This window comes from Marmota flaviventris, chromosome 13 (assembly GCF_047511675.1).
Source record: "Marmota flaviventris isolate mMarFla1 chromosome 13, mMarFla1.hap1, whole genome shotgun sequence".
In the NCBI taxonomy this organism is placed as follows: Eukaryota; Metazoa; Chordata; class Mammalia; order Rodentia; family Sciuridae; genus Marmota; species Marmota flaviventris.
In genome coordinates, this window is record NC_092510.1 from 70,819,192 (window position 1) to 70,826,106 (window position 6,915).

Genomic DNA, 6,915 nt, shown 5'->3' on the forward strand with positions numbered 1-6,915 from the left:
CTTTCCCTATAGTAAACTCCAAGATGAAGAGGAGATGGAGATATTTTCAGAAGAATTGGGCATTTGTTACCTCTTTTTTCTTGGTTTTTGTTCATTTGTAGAGAGATTGAAACCAATCAAACAACCTGGTTCCAAATACATAAATGGGATCCCTGCAGCCAATTCCCAGGCAGAATTTATGGAACCACAGTGTCCTCTGCTTGCATCTTGTGAATAGAACTGAGAAATTCCTTTCCTAGTTCATGAATGGGACAGGGTCTGGAAGCAGTGAAGCCTTTCAGACAAGCAGCATATTCTTAAAAAGCTGGTTCAACCTGAAGAGACACTTCTCAGAAGATGATGTACAATCAATCAACAAGTACATGGAAAAATGTTCATCATCACTAACAATTAGAGAAATGCAAATCAAAACCACTCTAAGATTTCATCTCACTCCAGTCAGAATGGCAGCTATTATGAACACAAACAACAATAAGTGTTGGCAAGGATGGTGGGACTGCAAATTGGTGCAGCCAATATGGAAAGCAGTATGGAAATTTCTTGGAAAATTGGGAATGGAACCCCTATTTGACCCAGCTATCCCTCTCCCCGGTCTATACCCAAAGGACTTAAAAACAGCATACTATAAGGACACAGCCACATCAATATTTATAGCAGCACAATTCACAATAGCTAAACTGTGGAGCCAACCTAGATGCCCTTCAATAGATGAATGGATTAAAAAATGTGGCACATATACACAATGAAATATTACTCAGCAATAAAAGAGAATAAAATCATGTCATTTGCAGGTAAATGGATGGAGTTACAGAAGATAATGCTAAGTAAAGTTAGCCAATCCCAAAAAACCAAATGCCGAATGTTTTCTTTGATATAAGAAGGCTGATTCATAGTAGGATAGGGAGAGGGAGCATAGGAGGAATAGATGAACTCTAGCTAGGGCAGAGGGTTGGAGGGGAAGGGAGGGGGCATGGGGTTATTAATCATGGTGGAATGTGATGATCATTATTATCCGAAATACAGGTATGAAGACACAAATTGGTGTGAATATACTATGTATACAACCAAAGATATGAAAAATTGTGCTCTATATGTGTAATAAGAATTGTAATGCATTCTGCTGTCATATATATATTTTAAAAAGATGGTTAAAAATTGAATCTCTGTAAATCAAAGGAGGTCAATGCATTGACCCCACCATTTTGACTCCAAGGACTCTTTGTCCTTCATAGCAAATAGTAAAATTAGTTACCCAAAATAAACCTGTCTTATTTTCTACAGGCTGCTTAACAAGGTAGCATAAATTGGGTTGCTTATAAACAATTGAAACATAGTTTTCACAGTTCTGGAAGCTGGAAAGTCCTAGATGAAGCACTAACAAATTCCCTGAGGGTTCACCTCCTAGTTCAAGGACAGCTATCTTCTCACTGTGTCTTCACATGACAGAGGGCCCAGAGGGAGCCTACTGAGGCCTTTTTTATAAGGGCATGAATCCCATTCACCAGGTTTCCACCCTCACAACCTGATGGCCTTCCAAAGGCCCCATCTCCAATTACCATCACTAGTTTTCAACACATGAATTTGGGAAAAACACAAACATCCAGTCTACAGCAACAACTGATAATGACTAAAAGTAGCAGTGTAAAAATTATCGCTGGCTGACATTGAGGAAGAAATGTATTTGACATTTGACATGCATAAGTGGACCCAGGAAAACTGACTTGGTAGATAAAATGATCCCTAGCAGAATTGTGGTCGGTGGATTATGATGTAGTCAAAAATTCAAATAATTAATATAAAAATTTGATACTGATAAAAATGATTTCAGTGAATCAAAAACAAAATGAGTAAACTAGAATAGGCTCACTCTGTGCTATGGCTGTGTGTGTTCCTCAAGGGTTCATGTGTTGGCAGCCTGATGCTTGGGGTGGCGATATTAAGAACTGGTAGGACCTTTAAGAGGTAGGCCTAGTGGAAGGTCCATAGGTCACTGAGGGTGTGCCCTCAGAAAGGATTAATGTAGCTTTTATAGAACTCCAGTTAGTACTCAGTTCCTCTGTCTAGCTTTCTATCTTGCCAAGGGGTCCTTCTTCCTCATATGAGCTCCTGTCATGATGCCATCTGCCATGAAGTAACACAATCAGAAGGTCATCATCAGGACCAGTATCACACTGTTTAAACTTCAGCCTCCAAAACTGTGAGCTTAGAAAACCTCTTTTTTAATAAGATATCCAGCCTCAGATATTTTATTATAGTAATGGAAAATGGAGTAAGACACTGCACTTTGTTTTTCTTCCAATCTCATTTACTTTTTTAAAATACTAAATATGGGCTGGGGTTGTGGCTCAGTGGTAGAGCGCTCACCTAGCATGTGCGAGGCCCTGGGTTTGATCCTCAGCACCACATAAAAATAAATAAACAAAATAAAGATATTGTGTCCAACTAAAAAATAAATATTAAAAAATACTAAATATACTTAATTTTTGGAGCAGTTTTAGGTTTATAGAAAAACTGAACAGATAGTACAGAACTTCCATACAACTCCCTACTCCCACACAGAGTTTACTCTATTGTTAACATCTTTCATTATTGTGGTGTGTACATTAAAATTGATGGTTTTAATATTGGTATGTTATTAACAACTTAAGTCTGTAATTTATATTGGGACTTGGTCTTTGTAATGTATAGTTCAATGCACAATGTCAATGAATCTACCATTATAGTATCTCATAGAAAAGTTTCACTGTTTTAAAAATCTCATGTGTTCATCTACTCTTCCCCACAAGTTCCTGACAACCATTGATCTTTTCACTTTCTTTATAGTTTCACCTTTTATGTAAAGTAATATAGCTGCATTCCTATAGTATGCAACTTTTCAAGCTGACTTCTTTTGCTCAGAAATATGTATTTAAAGTTCCTCCATGTATTTTATGGATGGATATCTCACTTCTTTTTTTTTTTGAGAGAGAATTTTAATATTTATTATTTTTTTTTTTTTAGTTTTCGGTGGACACAACATCTTTGTATGGTGCTGAGAATCGAACCCAGCGCCCTGCGCATGCCAGGTGAGTGCGCTGCCGCTTGAGCCACACCCCTAGCCCTCTCACTTCTTTTTATTTCTGAAATCATATTTTATTATATAGATGGTTAGCTTTCCATTGTTATCTTAAATACCTGAGATAATCAACTTATTAGAAGAAAAGTTTATTTTGGCTCATGGTTTCAAAGGTTCCAGTTCATCATCAGCTGGACCCTGCTTTTATTTATTTTTATTTTTTTATATTATTTACTTATTTAATTTTTTTGCATTACAATTCTTAATACACCATTATACAATAATTTATCATATCTCTGATTATATATAAGGTATGTTGATACCAAATTCACATCTTCATACATGTATTTTGTATAATGATAAGGGTCTCCTTTCATCACCCATGCTATTCCCCTTTTCCCTCCCCTTCCCTCCCACCCCTATTCCCTATATAAAAGTAATCTTCCTCCCTTGCTCTCCCTCACAACCCCATTTTGAGTCACCCCCCCTTATATCAGAGAAGACATTCGAAATTTGTTTTTTGGGGGGGATTGGCTAACTTCACTTCGCATAATCTTCTTTAATGCCATCCATTTCCCTGCAAATGCCATGATCTTATTCTTTTTTATTGCTGAGTAATATTCCATTGTGTATAAATGCCACATTTTTCTTATCCATTCATCCACTGAAGGGCATCTAGATTGGCTCCACAGTTTAACTATTGTGAATTGTGCTGCTATAAACACTGGTCCTTTGGGTATAGTCCGAGAAGAGGAATAGCTGGATCAAATGGTGGTTCCATTCCAAGTTTTCCAAGGAATCTCCATACTGCTTTCTAAATTGGCTGCACCAATTTGCAGTCCCACCAGCAGTGTATGAGTGTACCTTTTTCCCGCATCCTGGCCAGCACTTGTTGTTGTTTGTCTTCATAATGGCTGCCACTCTTACTGGAGTGAGATGGTATCTTAGAGTAGTTTTAATTTGCATTTCTCTGATTGCTAGAGATGGTGAGCATTTTTTCATATATTTGTTGATTGATTGTATATCCTCTTCTGAGAAGTGTCTGTTCAGGTCCTTGGCCCATTTATTGATTGGATTATTTGTTTTTGGGTGCTTATCTTGTTTAGTTCTTTGTATACCCTAGAGATTAGAGCTCTATCTGATGTGTGAGGGGTAAAAATTTGTTCCCAGGATGTAGGCTCCCTATTTACCTCACATATTATTTCTTTTGCTGAGAAAAAACTTTTTAGTTTGAATCCATCCCATTTGTTGATTCTTGGTTTTAATTCTTGTGCTATAGGTGTCTTATTAAGGAAGTTGTGGCCTAGCCCCACGTGATGGAGATTAGGGCCTACTTTTTCTGCTATTAGATACTGAGTCTCTGGTTTAATCCCTAGATCCTTGATCCATTTTGAGTTAACTTTTATGCCTGGTGATAGATAGGGATTCAATTTCATTTTGTTGCATATGGATTTCCAGTTTCCCAGCACCATTTGTTGAAGATGCTAACCTTTCTCTAGTGCATGGTTTTGGCACCTTTGTCTAATATAAGGTAGTTGTAATTTTGTGGGTTAGTCTCTGTGTCCTCTATTCTGTACCATTGGTCTACTAGCCTGTTTTGGTGCCAGTACCATGCTATTTTTGTTACTATTGCTCTGTAGTATAGTTTAAGATTTGGTATAGTGATGCCACCTGCTTCACTCTTCCTGCTTAGAATTGCTTTAGCTATTCTGGGTCTCTTATTTTTCCAGATGAATTTCATGATTGCTTTTTCTATTTCTATGAGGAATGCCATTGGGATTTTGATCAGAATTGCATTGAACCTGTAAAGTGCTTTTGGTAGTATGGTCATTTTAATAATATTAATTCTGCCTATCCATGAGCAAGGTAGATCTTTCCATCTTCTAAGGTCTTCTTCTATTTCTCTCTTTAGGGTTCTATAGTTTTCATTGTAAAGATCTTTTACCTCTTTGGTTAGGTTGATTCCCAAGTATTTTATTTATTTATTTATTTATTTATTGAGGATATTGTGAATGAGGTAGTTTTTCTCATTTCCTTTTCAGAGGATTTGTTACTGATATACAGAAATGCTTTTGATTTATGGGTGTTGATTTTATATCATGCAACTTTGCTGAATTCATTTACTAGTTCTAGAAGTTTCTTGGTAAAGTTTTTTGGGTCTTCTAGGTATAGAATCATCATCAGCAAATAGTGCTAGTTTAAGTTCTTCTTTTCCTATAGTTATTCCTTTAATTTCTTTCATCTTGTCTAATTGCTCTGGCCAGTGTTTCAAGAACTATGTTGAATAGAAGTGGTGAGAGAGGGCATCCCTGTCTTGTTCCAGATTTTAAGGGAATGCCTTCAGTTTTTCTCCATTTAGAATGATGCTGGCCTGAGGTTTAGCATAGATAGCTTTTACAATGTTGAGGTAAGTTCCTGTTATTCCTAGTTTTTCTAGTGTTTTGAACATAAAGGGGTACTATATTTTTGGACCCTGCTTTTAAACCTTTACTGAGGGTACACATCAAGGCAGGAGTGCACAGTGGAGAAAACCCACTCCCCTTGTGGCTGGAAGGTAACAGAGAAGAGGAGAAAGGGTTTGGGTCACCTTTAAGAGCACACTCCAAGCGACCTGAAGACTTCCCACTAGGTCCCTTCTCTTAGAGGTTTCACCACCTCCCAAGGGTGCATGCTGGGGACAAAGACTTTACTACATGGACCTTTGGGAGACAAGATTCAAACTACAGCAGATGTACCACATCTCATGTATCCATTCACTTACTGAAGGATATCTTGGTTGCTTCTGGTTTGGGGGCAACTGTGAAGACAGTGGTAAATATTTGTGTGTAGGTTTTTGTGCAGACATAATTTTTCAAACTGGTTGGGTAAAAACCTAGTAGGACAATGGCTGTATCACATCTTAAGACTATGTTTGGCTTTATACGTCTCTTCTTCCAAAGTGACTGTATCATCTTGCATCCCCACTGGCAAGTGGAATCTCATTGTTTTAATTTGCAATTCCCTAATGACATGATGTTGAACGTCTTTCTGTATGCTTATTTACCATCCATGTATCTTCTTCCATGAAGCCTCTGTCCAGGTCTGATGGCCACTTTTCAATTGTGTCTTTGAATTCTTGTTGAGCTTGCAAAGGTCTGTTTTGTTAGTGAAACACTGTTGAGATATAGTTGCATAGTGTCATTTGCTTTGATAAGAAAGCGAGGGTCTCCAAAGCTGCAGAATACCAAGGTTCTCTACCCAAGTATGTTTCATCTTCTTCCTTCCCATAGAACTTTATGTGTTAATGGATATGTTTATTTGCCTTCTTTGCCGAGGTGTCTCTCTATATCTTTTGCTTGTTTTCAAATTGAATTGTTTTTATTGTTGAGCGATAAGAGTTTTTTGTGTGTTTTGATTTCTTTCATAAGAGCTGTAGTTTTCCTCCCAGAGATCTTGAAAATGTCTCTTTTTCCTTTTAAAGACCATGATATGGTTCTGTGGATGACTAATAACCTATATTCATTGGGGTTAATGCCACTACTTGATCCATTCAATTTAACGCACATTGACATTTGAATTGGACCAGACAGGGCAAGTGAGAAGTTAACAGAAAGACAGGGGAAGTCATGCAAATGTGCCAAGGCAAGAAACTTAAGGGTCTTTAGGTAGGGAGGAAAGTAGTGACCACCATCTCCCTTCTCCTGAAGACTACCTTTTTGTCCACATGATGCAGAACCTCTGTGGCATGGCCATCATGTACAGTCTGGTGTTGCCTGTCATCTGCAACCAAAGCTGTGCACCTGTCTAAGTCCATTCAGGCTGCTATAATGAAATAACATAGACTGGATAGCTTATAAACAACAGAAATTTATTTATCTCCA